A 16,976-nucleotide genomic window follows, 5' to 3' on the forward strand; every position below is an offset into this window, starting at 1 on the left:
ACAGTATGGGTTTGCAGAATTGTACATGTTCTAAACCTGCCACACAAAATTGATACTAGATATTTTCTAATTTACTTAATTGCTCAGGGTCTCAGTTTTGTCTTAGGTGAAATTAAAAAAAAAAACTATTGGTGTTCAAATGGGTCTCCATAATTTTATTTCTCATTAAAGTGTAAGTGACTTATCACAATTTCTCAGTTACCTGTGTTGGTCTGGAAAAAAGCTAAGTTATTCCCCAATCATCTTATTTTAATCAATATTTCTAAAGCCTAAATTGTCAAGTTACTATCAAATAAAATTACTGGGTTAGTTTGACTTTCACCTGTTTTTTATCCCATCAGCCTTAAGTGGATGATCAAGGAAGAATTCAGGAGAAGGATGTAAAGGATTTATGTAATCCATAAAAGAAGACATAATCTGACTGTTCCCTGAGTGACTGAGAAGTAGATACGTAAGTGGTTACTAAAACAAGTCTTGGTAACGAGAATCAAATGATACAGGAACAACTCTTATGTGCATTTAGAATATATAATCTCTTCAGAACATGTTGCTACTCCAAACTGTGTGAAGATGTATCTGCCTCTGCCTGTCTTGGGTATTCTAAGATCCTTACATTCAAGTCCTTCTAAGTCATAAACACCAATTTTTTAGCTTCTAGGGGTCTGATTACACAGTTGAAAGATGACCCAGCCTGGAAAGATAATTCTGTGGTCATTTTAAGAAGCACTGGGTAGATAATTCTAAATAAGTTTTCACTATAGGACTTGTTCTTGTGCTAATGTGTTTGAACAACCTCTAAGAGAAGGATAGAGTACACAATAAAAGGATATAGTGTTTCTCAAAACTTATATTTCCTTTTTAAAAAATGTTGTATTTGTTTATATTTGATAGAGAGAGCACACATGAAAGTGTGAGCAGGGGAGGGGCAGAGAGGAAGGAAGAGAGAGACTCTCAGGCAGGCTCCATGCTGTCATCGCAGAGCCTGACGCAGGGCTCAAACTCACAAACCATGAGATCCTGACCTGAGCTGAAATCAAGAAGCAGCCACTTAACAGACTGAGCCATCCAGGCACCCCTCAACACTTATATTTCAACACAATTCAACCATTCTTTTTAGAAGAGAGCCCATTGTGCCTGTGTTCTGTAAAGGTGCTGGAACTGCCTCCTACTGGCTCATGAAAGCTGATTGTGTATGTCAGTTCCTAGCTCCTCAGTGACATCATGTAGGTAGCTTGAAATTGGCCATCATGGGAATATTTGCGCCATGCGAATCAGTGAGGTCTGCAAATCAGAGCTTTTTGTGCTGAAGGACTGGTTGTTAGTTACTGCTGTTGTGTTCATCAGACACACTTTGTCTTATTCACTGCTGTATTCCCAGCGTTCATAGAATATGCCAGTCACATATAAAATAGACATTCCACAAATGTTTGCTGAATGAATTAAGGCTATACTAAATCATTCAGAAATAAACAATTTGTTTTTACTCTTCTTGAAGATCTTTCTAGGATATATATTTTACCATCACTCTATCCCTAAACTGTCAATAACTTCTCTCATACATTTCTTTTTCTGCTTACATGTAAGGATATTGGTTGTAACCTTCTTAATCATTAGGAAACTAGAGAAGAAGTGACATCTTTTTGTTACAACCTATTTGCTACGAGAAATTGTCACACAGAGTTGGAAGAGATGTAGTCCCCTGTTGAATGTTGCATTAATCAGTCTCTCAAGTGGAAAGAATGTGTCCTGTCTGGTTTGTGTCAGTGCCATGGCAACCAGGTTGTACCATATTGTGAATTTAATTTGGGGCAATTAATAAGTTTGAATGGCCAATTATAAATCCATCCTGTTTCATTCTGGCACTGCCTCGGGTGAGAGTCATTCTGTGCTTACTAGAAACAGAGTAGGGAGCACTTGGGTTTTGGCATTTGGATTAGAATCATGCAGTGCTTTTCTCAGTTCATCTCCTTTTGCTGTAAAGTTCTACTCAGAATGCTGTCTGACAACAGTTAACATGTCATTTGGCTTTTTGCCAAGGTAGTTAGTGAAAGTATGATAGACATACAGTTAAACTTTTGATTCATGCTAATAAGACTTAATAAATTTCCATATAGAAAATGTTAACCTGAAGTGAATGATATTCTGAGAATTATTACCTACAAGCCAGTTAATGACACTCAAATCTCATAAGGAATTCTAGTAGTATTGTATTGGGCAATGGTTCTCAAATTTTGGAGAGCATCTAAATAAACTATGGAGTTAGTTTAAAATTCAGTAGGAAGAATTTCTACTAGATTTTTCTGAAGTTATCTGTAATTTCTCTTTAACTTGATTGCTGTTAAGAATTTAACATGCAAATCTAAAGGAAAGGAAAATATATTAACTATGTTTTTAATTTATCCTCTCTTTTAATTCTCATTTTCTATCAGTCAATGAGTCCTAATACATTCTCATTAAGATCTTTCAGAACTGTCCATTCAGAACTTCTCCATTCCATCTATAGCTACTGCCTTGGTCTGAAGATTGTGATAGCCTCCCAACTGGTTTCTATACATATACATATACATATACATATACATATACATATACATATACATATACATATACATATACATGTCTTTCTTCCTTTCAATCTCTATTACAGAGTTATCATATAGATATAAAATTATATACATAACTGTACATAATATAAGTTATCTATATCTATGTAACTATATCCATAAATCATAATTCTTCAGTGGTTATTCATTATAATCTTTTCCAATCTAGGGAGTGCACTAGTAGAATACAACAAGATTTTTAAGTAGGACATGGACAAACATTTAACCAATAATAAAGGTTTATTTTTATGTGTACTGAAAATGTAATTGGCACCTTCTTTTAGAGATAGGTTTTCAGTACACAGTAGCATAGCAGACACTGTCACTACTCTGCTCCCATTTCCTTGGCCTATGTGGATCCCACATATCGCTACTGTGGGCAATGCAAACCCATTATTTCTGCCTAACTGGCTGAGGAAGCATGTCTGACCTGTGCCCGAATGGGGCAGAGGGTTAACTCCTCTCAGAGCAACCACCAAACAGGGAGAGTCAGGAGTTTGTGGATAACTTCGTTGCCCAGTGATGATACAATTCTGAGGTATATCCTACAGTTTCTCAGAGAATATCAGTCACCCACCATGATTACCTGCTCTCTGGCATTCTGTTTGTTGCCTTTCCTCCATTTCCTTTTACAATTCCCTACTCCCTTCCCATGCTTCCTGGAATTACTTCCCAGGGAAATTACTTATACCCAGATCCTTGACTCAACACCTGCTTTTTAGGAAACCCAACCTAAAACAGTTGGTAGCATAAGTGGTCTTAGAAAACAGATCCTTAGAATGAGAGTGTGCAATTTGATCATTCTCTGATAAAAGAAAGATCTCACTGCTGATACTATTTGGGATGGTGGTAATGTTGTAGCATTGCTATTAGAAGCTTTTCAGAAATGCTAAAGGTCTGCAGAAGCAGCTCTTCTCTCCAACTGACAGCTTCTAATGCTTGGAAGCTATGCAAAGGCTTCACTTGAAGACTCTCAGAAATGATGCTTGTCTTTCTCAAGATCTGCTTACACCTTTTCTCATTGTGCCTGGGCCAATAAGTGGGGTCAAGTCAGCATGGGTGCAGAAGAGAAGTACAGTCTCTGCTATTGGAAGAAGTGAATTATTAATTAAAGAACTGAGGTACATGGCTAATAACTGATAAGAACTGGGAGATGAGAATGGGAATAGTGTAAGATGGTGGTGGGGGCAAAACATAAAACTCAGTAAGGATGAGTTTATTGCTATGGAGGTGCTTTCTTATAACTCAGGGTTTAACATACAGGCAATAATGCTTGGACTGAGTCCTAATATACTGCTTGGATAGCTTCTTGACAGAGATAATGATCACATGGTAAATGAGATGGAGATCTTGTAACTGCCTTGGTAGACAATTGAGCAAGGAATCAGAAGTTCAAAAGAATGGTCAAGCTAGAATAACTTTATTACATAAAACAGCTATGTTCCCCTGTTGTGTGCAAATGACACTTCCTTCACTTAAGCAATGAAGAATGCACTGGTAAGGAGGACATTGGCATCACTGATGGCTGTCCTCTGTAAGCAAGTTGATACAAGAGTTGCTACTATGGAATTAACTGTAGTATCAATGGGAGTGATAGAATTCTAGAATAGAGGAGGCTCAATGGTGAGCTTAACCACCAGACGTAGGGTGGTCCTAATTACTGAAATGGGCAACTCAGTTGGATAGCAACCATGGGATCTATGTACAGGATCTGTGACAATGGCTGATGGTGCATGGTTTCTTAAAGACAATAGAGATGGGCAGCCAATGAGCTTGAATTATATAGCCAAATATTAAGATCTTGAAAATAAAATATTAAAGTCAACCGGAGTAATAGAAAAAAACCAAAAAACAAAAAACTCATCCCTACCGATTTTCCATTCCTGAGCCTATTGACTGAATGAAAAGGCCAGTCTCCTTGAGGAAGAACTATGTATTTCTTAAACAAGTATTTCCAGAAGCTGTTTACCAGTTTATTACCAAAGGGCATGACCATTTACTACCATACCTTACACTAGGGTTGGACAATGCCAGATGCCTCAGATCACTCTGTCATAGATTCCTTATTAGAAATGCTGAAGGTGAGGGCTAGAAAACAGATGGAATCCTGGCCCATTGTCAGCTTCCAGCAGGTCAAATCCACAACCCTTAAGTTCTTGAGGGTATAATCATGGTGGCTACTCTCAGCCACTGGCAGAATCATCACTTTGGTTTCCTAACCTGTGCAGTGAGAACCATTCTGATAGGAAAAACAAGTGGAAGCCTCTGAAATGGTACTCCCCACTCCACAAACCCCACCAACTCCCACCCTATACTCTGGCGAAGGTAGTAAACCAGAGTACTACCACAGTACTTCATCCCAGGAGGAATTGCAGGAATTCTACCAAAGACTAATACAAAAAGCAAGAGTAGCCTTCTTTACCATATCAAAATTGACTTCATCTATATAGCCTTTATGAAAAACCAGATGGATCATGGTAAATGCAGGTGAACTACAAAGTGGAGCAGTGCTAGCCTGTGTTAGTCATTATTTTTTTTATTACAGTTATGGTGGAAGTGAAATGAAGAAACTGTTTCTAGGAAAAGGAAGGGATCATCTATGTTGTGTGCTGCTGATATGTAAACTAAAATGAGAACTGAGAATTGACTATTGGATTTAATAGCCTGAAGGTAACTGTTGACCTCTTGACAAGAGCTATTTTGGGTAAAGTAGCGGTGGCAAAAGCCCGGTAGGGTAGGATTCAAGGAAGAATGAAGGAGAATAATGGGAGCTAAGAAATATAGGCAACATGGGGCGCCCGGGTGGCTTAGTCAGTTAAGCGTCCGACTTTCGCTCAGGTCATGATCTCGCGGTTCGTGGGTTCGAGCCCCGCGTCGGGCTCTGTGCTGACTGCCAGCCCAGAGCCTGGAGCCTGTTTCAGAGCCTGTATCTCCCTCTCTCTCTGACCCTCCCCTGCTCAAGCTGTCTCTCTCTCTCTCTCTCCTAGAAATAAATAAAAATATTTAAAAAAAAAAAAAGAAATATAGGCAACTGTTTTTGAAAAAAAAATTTCTATAAGAAGAGTGGCTAGAGGGGATATGAGGTCAAAGGGTTTATGTTTTAATGGGAGAAATTATAGCATTTTTATATAGATAGGACATGATCAGGAAAAAGGACAGAGTTATGTGGGTAAGGGCAGAATTGCAGCAGCAATTTCCCTAAGTAGGAAAAAAGTGTTGGAATCCAGTGTACAAACCAAAGGATTGAATTTTTTTAAATTGCTTTTGAATAGATGAGGTTGTGTGTAAATGAATGAAATGAATGAAAAGTTTTCTCTTTAGGTAACTGTGGTTGGTTAGTAGTAGGTAAACATGGCTTCAGAAAATATCACTCTGGGGAATTTTTAAAACTTTAAGATACCTCAAGCATCTTATTATCTATAATTGGTCAAGTTTTGAACATTGGAGATGTAGTGTTGTAATTATGTCTACTATCAACTCAGAAAAATGGCTAAGTCTTTCTCATCCACCAAATGTAAAAGTTAAGTACTTCTAGCCTTTAAATTCTTTTATTTCTCTCTAATACATATTTCAAAGGAAACTATTATAAAATTCTAACAATTCAGATGAGATAAGACTAATATTTTTCTATATACATCTGAGCATTTGTGTAACCATAACTTAGGCTTTCATGTTCCCTTATTGATTTTTAAGCTATATGTCCAATTTTCAAGAGCAAAACTCTGAGAAATGATGAGGTTCTTGGTAGTTTTGGGTAAGTTAAAAGTAGATGGGGGAGGAGAAAATCTCGGGAAGACTGAGCACTTGTAAAAGTGCTGAGAAACAGACTGTTCTGGGGTGAATGACCTCAGAAATCACCTCACTCAGCCCCTTGAGTTTGAAGTGAAGGAGTGTCAGGGAGATTAAGTAATTTACCCTAAATGATTAAATAATGGCCAAGCAAGCATTAGAGGCAAGGTTTCCTGACTCCTAATCTAGTGCTCTTTCTACCATATGTTTCGTTTTGAATGCATTAGATTTGCAACAAAGTCAGTGTGTCAAATTTTAGGATATACATAATTATTTTTAGTATGACATATAGACACAAAGAGCAAGTTTATATAAATGAGCCATTCATGTTTTCTTTTATGCAGTCAAACATGATTTTTATTTTCGAATAAAATAACTTAGATTTTTGGAAAATGGAGTTAATTAGTTTTGTCAAAGAGTAAGTCAGGTCAAGAGATATTTTACCTATTTTGTTAGAAGTAGAGGCTAGAAAACCATACTGTTTTAAATTGAGGGAGGAAGAAAAAATGCTTTTCATCAGTCAGTATGGTTAGATCACTAAGAAGGGATTTGCCTTTATCGTTTAATCTTTCCAAACGCTTTCTGAATAGGCATTATTTCCAAGGTACATGTAAGCTAATAAGCTCACAAGGGTAAGTAATGGTTCCAGGTAAAAATGTCCAGAAAGTGAGGAACTGATATCTCACTGAAGAACACTTTATGAAAGAAAGGAAAACATTACTGACCTCACAATTTTGTGCAGGTTTGGCTGTTCTATATGATTTTGCTTCTATTTACTCTATTAGGAATAATGGCATAGTGATAAGAACAAAAAAGCATGGGCAGTCAACGAGTCGCTGATGGTTTGATTGATTGTCTGCTCTATTTTCTTTCACCAACTTCTTTGTGACTATAAGAAAGTTACTTACGCTCTCTTTGTCCTCATCTAATTTTTCAGATCAATTTCAATTTCATGTTCCAATATTTATGAGCCTACAAGCTCATAAATGTCCTGATGATTTAAAATTTTCACAGAATAGATATAACCTTTGCACCATTGACAATTTTGGTGACTATTATGATTCTATTTCGATTGAAGACATATTTGGACATTATACAAGCTAGTAATTTGACAGATGCATTGACTGATTCATATGCTATTTAAAGAGATACTGATAAGTAATATAGAAACAAAATAGATGCATGTGGGTTTTTTCTGTGAAAAGGAGAAGGAACGGAAATCTACCTAATTTTTAAAAATGATATAATATATAGTAATTTCCCAAAAGTTTCTAATAAAAGAAAATAGCAGGTGCCTGAAAACCCAAAAGAACACTGGACTAGAAGTCAATATGAAACTTTTGGTGAAATATCTCTATTTATTTATTTATTTATTTATTTATTTAATATTTTACCTATTTCTGAGAGAGAGAGAGAGACAGAGAGAAAGGGAGAGAGGGAGAGAGAGAGAGCATGAGCAGGGGAGGGCCAGAGAGAGAAGGAGACACAGAATCAGAAACAGCCTCCAGGCTCTGAGCTGGCTGTCAACACAGAACCCAACCCGGGGCTCAAACCCACAAACAGTGAGATCATGATCTGAGCCAAAGTCGGATGCTTAACTGACTGAGCCACTCAGGCGCCCCTGAAATATCTCTTTTAAAATTTGATGATATATAAATATCAATATGCCGAACTTTGTTTAAAGTTTATTTATTTATTTTGATACAGAAAGAATGTGAGTTGAAGGAGAGGCAAAGAGAGAGAGAGAGAGAGAGAGAAAGAGAGGGAGAGAGTCCCATGTAGGGTCCATGCTGTCAGTGCAGACAGAGCCTAACATGGAGCTCAAGCTCAGGAAGCATGAGATCATGACCTGAGCCAAAATCAAGAGCCAGATACTTAACTGACTGAGCCACCCAGGAGCTGCAATATACCAAACTTTTACTAGCACTTCAGCTAGTTTAGGATATAGTCAATGATAACATTAAAAACTATAGGAAAAGAAATGAAACTGAGAAGCCATTCAACATTGAAGTTCTACTTTATGAACTTATTTTAAGAACTTTTTCTAGGACAAATCATGAAAACTTGAAAATATACCTTCAAAATCTTTTCCCTCCACTTCCTCAACATACATTTCTGTAAAGCACCTCTCATATAAGACTTGGTGTTATTAGGTGCTCTGAGCAATTTTTTTTAATGGAAAAGACATTACTATCCTCAAATGACTTAGGGTTTAGCAGAGCAAATAAGACAAATATATATATATGACAAATATATATATATATAAATGTGGTGCAAGTGAGAAAATTTGAAAAGTCACAGAAAAGTAGTAAAAAAATCTGACTAGATTTGTGGTTGAGATGACCGTGAAATTACAGATGTTGCATCACCCAACCATGAACATGTAGTATCTACTCCATAAAGTTTTTGTGCATTCCTGTAAGGTTAATTCCAGTTCACATTACTATTATGAATGGATCTTTATTTTGTAGTTGGTAATTGCTGGTGGGGGAAAAATACTTTGATTTTTCAAATTGATTCTATAGAATTTGCTGATTTATTTAAATTGCTGTTGGGGCACCTGAGTGGCTCAGTTGGTTAAGCATCTGACTCGATTTTGGCTCAGGTCGTGATCTCACGGCCTGGAGATTGAGCTCCACATTAAGTTCCCCATTGAGTGTGGAACCTGCTTACGATTCTCTCTTTCTCTCCCTCCGTCCCTCCCCCCTGCTTGTGCGCTCTCTCTCAGAAAAATATAGATAAACAAACAAATAATCACAATAGCTCTGATAGATGGTTGTTCATATTGGTCTAGAATTTTGGTGGTCAGGCCTTAGGAAACTAACAAAGTTCCAAGTTTTGGGGTACCTGGATGCTCACTTGGTTATGCATTCCATTTCTTGGTTTTGGCTCAGGTCATGATATCATGGTTTGTGAGTTCGAGCCCTGCATCAGGCTCTCTGCTGACAGCAGGGACCCTTCTTGGGATCCCTCTCTTCTCTCTCTGCCCCTCCCCTGCTCTCTCTCACTCTCAAAATAAATAAGTTAATTTAAAAAAGAGAAAGTTTCAAGTTTCTAGTCTTAGTCTCAGGAGGTGTTTTCTTTTAGTTTTTAATAATGTCAAATATTGTTCTGTATCATTGGAGAAATTACATGATTGTCCAGTTTGCTTTCATTGATTTGGTGAACTATAATTGGTAGACTTTTCTGTTATTCAATAATTTTTTCAATCATGGGTTAAACTTTACCTGATTGTTATTTTCAATACACTATTGAAGTTGGTAGGCTCATATGCTACTATGAATTTTGGCATCTATGTTCATAAGGGAAATGGTTGTATAATTTTCTTTTCTTATACAGTCACAAGCTAATACTGGAATCAAGGCTATGTTAGCATCCTAAAATCTATTAGGCAACTCCCTCCTCATGTTTAAAATTACATTGGTATAATACAGGGTTACCTATTCATTGATAGTTTTGTAAGCCTTACCTGAAACCCTGTGGGTCTGAGATTAATTGCTTTGTTACCTACATTTGAGGTATCTATATTTTCTTGCATCAAATTTTGGCATTTTATTTTCTGGTAGAGAACATATTGTCTGTCCATTTAATCTAGATTATTCCTTTTTAATAGAATTGCTCAAATTATCTGTTTATTATTTTAAAAACCTCTATTATGTCTATCTATTATGTCTATACTTCTCTGGCCTCTGTTTGTTCAGTCTTTTTGTATTTGCCTCTTTCAGAAAAAAAAGAGAAAAAGACAATTGCTTCAGGAGACTAATAAAGGCTTCATGGATCAGTTGCCTTGGGGGAAAGCAAGATTGTAAGAACAAGGTGTCATAAGTAAACAGATGTATGTAAGCAGTCACATAGGTGAGAAATGTGTGTGTGTGTGTGTGTGTGTGTGTGTGTGTGTGTGTGTTTAATTAAAGGAGTAGATAGAATATCGTTCAAAATGCTTGGAGTGAAGAATACATATTATAAGGAAAGGACCTGGATGAAAATTCCTTAAATATAGGTTTGGCACTTGAACTAGAGCAAAAGAACTTATCTAGGAATTAGTTCAAGAGGTAATATGCAAGTTTTTTGACAAAGAACATAACACGACTAGAGGTAAGGATTTACCTGGCATAGGTTATGGAATAACTGAATAAAGGACAACCAAAGAAAGACATTAGTCATTCATACATGGTTATGAGTTATCTTAATTCAATAGTTAAGAACCTCTTGAGTTAAAGAAAAAAAAGTTTAGACTGCACTTTCTGCCTTGACTCATATAGCACTTCTTGTTTAATGAAGTTTTTGCTATCGGGTTTCTACCCCAACTGTTCAATATCTCAAAACATCATGGACCTGCTCTTGCCGAGTCAAATAACATGTTTGTATTTTTCATCCTATTGGAAATTCCGTTGGTCTTCACTGCTATGACATTAAGGCAATTTTCTCTTACCTTAGCTTCTGTGAGACTTGGTTATTTTGGTTTTCTTCTTTTCTGTAGTTACTCGTGTGGCTCCAGCTTTCACTTTATTCTCCGCCTCCACCCCTGCATGTTCATATTTACCAAGTTTGCTTTTGGGCAGTTAGGGTTGGGTAAAGGATTCTAGGCAATTTTATTTCTTTTCATAGCCTCAGTCATAACTTTTACTATGGTAACTCCCAAATCTAGACTGTGAACTTACCGAGAGCATTGTCTGTACCTTTTTCACCATTGTAGGCCCATTGCCTCGCATTTATTTAGTAAGTATGTTCCAGGAACCTGCACTAAACCAGGAACCTGATAGATACTAGACATACAATATCAACAGGATGGGCACAATCTCTGTAAAGATTATAGTAATAAATGGTTCTCAAATGGATGAGTGAATGCCTGTCTTCAGCCTTAGTCTCACTTTCTTTTGTTTTTTATTTATTTTGAGAGAGAAAGTGCAAGTGGAGGAGGGACAGAGAGAGAAGGAGAGGGAGAATCCCAAACAGGCTCCACACTGTCAGCACAAACCCTGACATGTCGCCCAAACTCATGAACTGTGAGATCATGACCTGAGCTGAAATCAAGAGTTTGACACTTAAACAACTAAGCCACCCAGGACCCCCCACCTTAGTCTCAGTTTTAAACTCCACACCTGTCAGATATTTTTATCTGGGTATTCATGCCGATGTATCAAGAAAAACATATCCAAAACCAGTGAATCATCTTTTCTAAATATTTCCTCTTGTGGTTTTTTATTTCAGACGATTATATTACCCTTTTCCAGGTCTATTAACTTAAAAAAATCCCAAGCATCTTTGACTTTTTTCTTTTTTGACTCTCCACAGCTAGCTAATTGCTAAGTTCTTACCGATACTTCTCTGGATCAAGCAATTGTCATGCCCTCACAAACATCTGAAAAATTTGCTAATGGATTTTCTTCCATTCAATTTTTGCCCTTAGTATGTCCCATTCATTGCTACAAATGGATCGTCCCAAAGCCCAGTCCTGAACATGTTACTCCACTGTTTAACACCATTGCTGACTGTAAGCACTGCCAATAAAATCACTATCAGCTTTCTCTTTTTACTTCCCTACAGGTACTCTTGTGTTCTAGCCACACAAATATTTAAATGTTCTACACATTCCTCTCTCTAGGCCTTTACTCTCAATGTTTCACCCACTTGAGATGTCTAGGTAGCTCTGGGTCTACAAGTTTAAATCCTTTCATTATTCAAGGCCTATGTTTAATGAAACTTCTTTCATAAAAACTTTTTTCTTTTATGACGCTCTGGCTTTTTATCTCTCCTGAGTTACACAGGCCATTATTAATATGTCATTTATGTCATCTAACACTTCCTAAATTGAATTACAGTGAGTTTTGTATTCATATATTATAGTTTGAATTATTGCCCAGCAAATAGTCACTCCTTTTCTCCCCTACCTTTGGATGGAATATATTTCGCTACTCCATCAATGTTGGGTTTGGCCATATCACTTGTTTGGGCCAAAGAATGCTAATGGACCTGATATGAGTAGAGGCCATAAATGGGTTTGTGTGGTTTGGCTTGGATCTTGTGCTTCTACCTTTGCCATGAGATCATGTCCTGAGGAAAACATATAAAGCCGACCTGAAGGCAGTATTTAGCCTAAAGCCAAGCACAGTTGAACTACAGCCCAAGGCAGAGCCACTCAGCTGAGTTACCTGAAGACCCTAGAGTATGAACTGGGATCAGCCTGCAGATCCATGAATGTGAGAAAAAAGATGTTTATGCTGTAAGCCTCGAAGAGTTATTTGATTGTTTGTTATGAAGCAAAAGCTAATTAAGATACTATCCTATACAATTCAACACATTTTGATTGAAAACCTGCTATGTTCCAAGGGCTAAGCTAAGCAAAACTGAGCATGATTCCTGCTTCCATGGGAGTTACAGTCTATTAGAGGAGACAGTAATTAATATAATTATGTACTTCTGGGGGCAAAAAAAACCATACTTCAGAGCATATAAGAAGTGAGCCTCATCTACCCACGGACCTCAAAGATTTCCTGAGGAAACAGAGACTGTGAATTTGAGACTTGAATAAAAAATAGAGTTTGATGAAGTGAAAATTATGGTGTAAGCAGAGGGGTGATGGACTGGAGTTTGGGGTCTGGGGGAGACTGAGTTGGGGAAAATGTTCTTGCATTCATACAGAGGTAGTAGTCAGTATAGCAACCCATGGTGAATAGGCATGTAGGATGTCCAGCACCATAAAAAAAAGGCCAGTGTGACTGAATCCCATAGGGTAAGAGTGTTACAGAGATAGGAAAATGCAAGGTCTTGACAAAGATTTTGGGTTTTAACCTACAAACTTTTAGAAGCCATGGAAAGGTATTTAATCAGTGGCATGATCCGATTAGTGTTTTGAAAAGAATAGTCTCTGCATGGAAAGTAGATTGGGTGAGGGCTCTAGATTTGATTGTGGAGAGAATGACTAGGCAAATATTACATGTGACCAGGCTAGAGGTGATGGTAGATGCATTAGTGGAGATAGAAGACAGTAGATGGTTTCAAGATATCTGTAGGAAGTAAATGTAGCAGGAAAACATGATGGTTTGTATGAGGGCCTAAGGGAGAAGCAAATGTCAAGGAGGTTACTTGGTCTTCTTATTTGCCCTGTTCAATAAAATTTCATTCAGTTTCTGGAAAGTAAGAATGCATTTGTGGAGGACTGTTCACTTGTTAAGGAAGCACCAGGGAGTCACTACAGTTGATATCAAAGTTGAGATATTGAGTAGAAGTGTGGAGCTCACTTGCTGACCTGACTCCAAGACAACTACTTTTCTGAACTTTTTAGTCACCCTTCCTTGAGAGTAGGTTTATTATTTTTTAAGCAGAGAGTGGGGAAGAATAGTTTGGAAGTGACAGTGGGGAGCAAGGAAACTTTAACCCCAACTGTTGAGATGGAGGTTCCTGGAAACATGGGGTCCTAAGTAAATAACCATAAGTTAAGGCAAAGAAGTGAAAGGGTGCTCAGAAAAAAGAAGGAGAAGGTAGAGGAAGATTTTCTGATGATGGAGCAACGGTTCCAGAAAACACAGATTCTCTCTCATATACCAAAATTTCAGCCAACTGAGGCAAAGGAGGGGATAATTAGAATACTGTAAATATAAGTTAGGGAGTAAATCACCAAGGTCATATTCAGACACATTATTTTCATCTGCTTTACCACAAGACTTCATTAGAGAGTAATAAAAAAAAATGTTTGGGCAAAGTGTGATGACAGCCTTCAGTGTCCTTGGAAAGAATACGTAATACATCATTGACCTTGCTTTTATGACAAAAACTTTAGGATTAAAAGAGCATTTTTAAATTTTCTCAGAATCTGAATTTCAAGACATTTAATTATGCTCTGATTGCTTAAAGGAGAAGTATGAATGAAATTTGGGAGAAAGGTTGGTTCACATTCATCAGAAAACATCTTTCCTCCTAGAGGTTACAAACTCCCCATGAGCCCCATGAGCTTCAGGTACAAAAGAAGTCCACTCATTCTAAATTCAAACCTGACTTTCCAACTTTAGATTCCTTTGAGGGAACTAGAAGGCTGATACCAACTAGAGAAGAAGTCTGGGAACTTGTGGGGAGAAATTACCTAGAGAGAATCAGGCTAGAGAATCAGGGAAATTTCTGAGCATATGATAGGGGGATCCTTGTGTAGGGCCAGACCTCTACCTCTATCATTTCCTCAGGTTTTCTTTTCTGTTCTTACTAAAACAAACAAGCAAAAATTATTTGATTCCTCTAGTTTCTTTTCTATTCGGTACTAAAACGACAGAAAAGATTTTTGATAATTTTTCGCAGAAACTAATTTATTCTTGAGACCATTTTTTAAAAAAATATAATTTATTGTCAGATTGGCTTACATACAACACCAGTGCTCATCCCAACATGTGCCTTCCTCAATGCCCATCACCCATTTTCTCTCTCCCCTACCCTTCCATCCACCTTCAGTTTGTTCTCTGTATTTAAGAGTCATTGAGACCGTTTTTAAATGCCTACGTTGATCAAAGAGCTCCTCATATTTCATGAACTTCTTTTGATGTTCCATAAATACATTAGTGTTTTAAAAATGTTTCGTGGTCAAATAAGTTTGGCTGACACGGATATACCACATCCTTCAAGCATCTGAGATCGACCACATCAAGTCCACATTCCTGTTCAAGACTTCAAGATAAGCCATCTTTATGTGAATGCTTATTTTCAAACTGCCCTGTAACTCTCTTAATCTGCTGCATCAAGCTTTCCCTCCAAGACCTTCCAGAACTTTCCACTGGTAGTCTCCAGAACTCATGGCCTACCACCAATCCAGATATAAACTGGCTTACATTTTCAGTCTTCTCCACGAACTTTCCTTTCACTTTCTTACTCTAACTAAAAGCATAACACTCTGACATTAGTGTTCTCCTTGTGATTTTTGTCTCCACATTATATACCTCAGAACCTGGAGTTGGGGTCAGTATCCTTGGTGACTCACTTTGTTGTGAAGATCTTATTCGTTATCTTCCCTCCCTTCTTTATTTGCACAACTACCCTAACTTGAACTCATTAAATGCCTCTAGATCCTTCAATAGTCCCCTAACTGCATTTCCTGTCCCCAGTGTGGCCTCCCTTCAATCCGTTCTCCACCCACTGGTATGATATTGATCTTTTTAATCATGCCATTTCTTTGCTTAAAATCCTTCAATAGCTCCCCACAGCTTTCAAGGATAAAGTTCAGTTTCTTTCATTTAGTATATAAGGCCTTTTGTGACCCCATTTCTTTCTATATTATCAGCTTTATTGTCTGCCACTCCTTCATATTCACCCTTTGCTCCAGCCATACTGAGCAATTTTTAGTTCTCTGCGGTTTGCCAGGGAACCAGACAACTTTCCAGGACTACTCCCCCCAAGGAAGACCATGCACTATGCCTGTGCTCCTAACACCCTCTCCATCTCCATCCACCTATCACCTACTTATTGCACTGTACATGGTCTTTGATTTGAATTCCTTTGTAAATACCATGTCTTAGTCAAATTTGAAGCCCTAGTATTGATAGGCATTTGTTGGATAAATGAATGAAAGAAGGGATAACCAGAGAGGTTCTACCAATATTCATAGAGCATAATTTTGAGTTGTTTTTTTCCCTTCAGCAGTGGAACTGACTTATGTTGGCTTGTTTATTTTCTTTCTGTTGGTTTCTATGAAGTGAAGTGTTATATATGTATGTTGGCTAGTGTTGGTGGTGATGGAGAGAGTATGTGCCTGTGTATGTTATATGTGTTTGTAGATGAGAAGGCTGAAGGAAAAAAATGACTTTCCTGAAAACACCCTCAAAAACTTGGCTCTCAGGAACAGTGGAGAATAAATTCCTGGGACTAGCTATTGAATAAATTTCTGGAACTACCTGTCTCAGAATGCCCTCATCGAGTTTAGGATTAAAGTCTTTTAGGGTTCTTCATTCTACTTTCTCTTAGCACATTCCTTTGGCAAGCCATCAAATTAACACGAGGTTCTCATTAACATCAAGATCTAATCAACCAAATTTACTGTTCACAGAAATAACCCTCAGAGATTTGACATGGACTAACCAGTTAATGAGGATAATGTGCCTTAAAATCAGACTGACTGAAAAATTAGGCAGTGAAGGTGTCTTTCATGCTCTTCCCTTAGCTGGGATGTCCTCTCCTTGCTTTTCTGTTTGGCAAACTCTGATTTGTTCTGCAAGATTTCCTTGAGTGGGCCCTGACTGGTGTAAGCATCTTCCCATGTTTCCCCCACATCCTATGATGTTTATAGCACTGACTGGACTGTAAGTTCTTCAAGAACAGGGACTGTGTGTGTGTGTGTGTGTGTGAGTGTGAGTGTGTGTGTGTGTGTGTGAGAGAGAGAGAGAGAGATAGGAATACTATCCTATTTCTAATATTGCATCTAAAGCATAGTAGAAGCCAATTAATATTCTTAATTTCTGGATCTCAGGAGACAACAAAATCTGATGATGGCTACATGGCTTGATCAGAGAAATTACTTGCATATACATGCAGGAACTATACGCTTGTTTGTGTGAAAACAGCATCCACTACTTGTAGAGAATTTGGGATACATATAAATGTATGAAAAAG

At 37.6% G+C, this 16,976-nt stretch overlaps 1 long non-coding RNA gene across 1 annotated transcript in view; it reads left to right on the plus strand.

Moving 5' to 3' along the window:
- The first annotated feature begins 351 nt into the window (after nucleotides 1-351).
- The window catches only part of LOC120244954, a 42,512-nt gene continuing 25,887 nt past the window's right edge, over nucleotides 352-16,976 (plus strand). The window contains exons 1-2 of the long non-coding RNA XR_005531672.1: nucleotides 352-451; nucleotides 10,115-10,244. This is a non-coding gene — a long non-coding RNA (uncharacterized LOC120244954). The remainder of the gene's footprint in view (nucleotides 452-10,114; nucleotides 10,245-16,976) is intronic.

The sequence above is a fragment of the Hyaena hyaena genome, unplaced genomic scaffold (genome assembly GCF_003009895.1).
Source record: "Hyaena hyaena isolate Hyena2069 unplaced genomic scaffold, ASM300989v1 scaffold_395, whole genome shotgun sequence".
Classification (NCBI taxonomy): domain Eukaryota; kingdom Metazoa; phylum Chordata; class Mammalia; order Carnivora; family Hyaenidae; genus Hyaena; species Hyaena hyaena.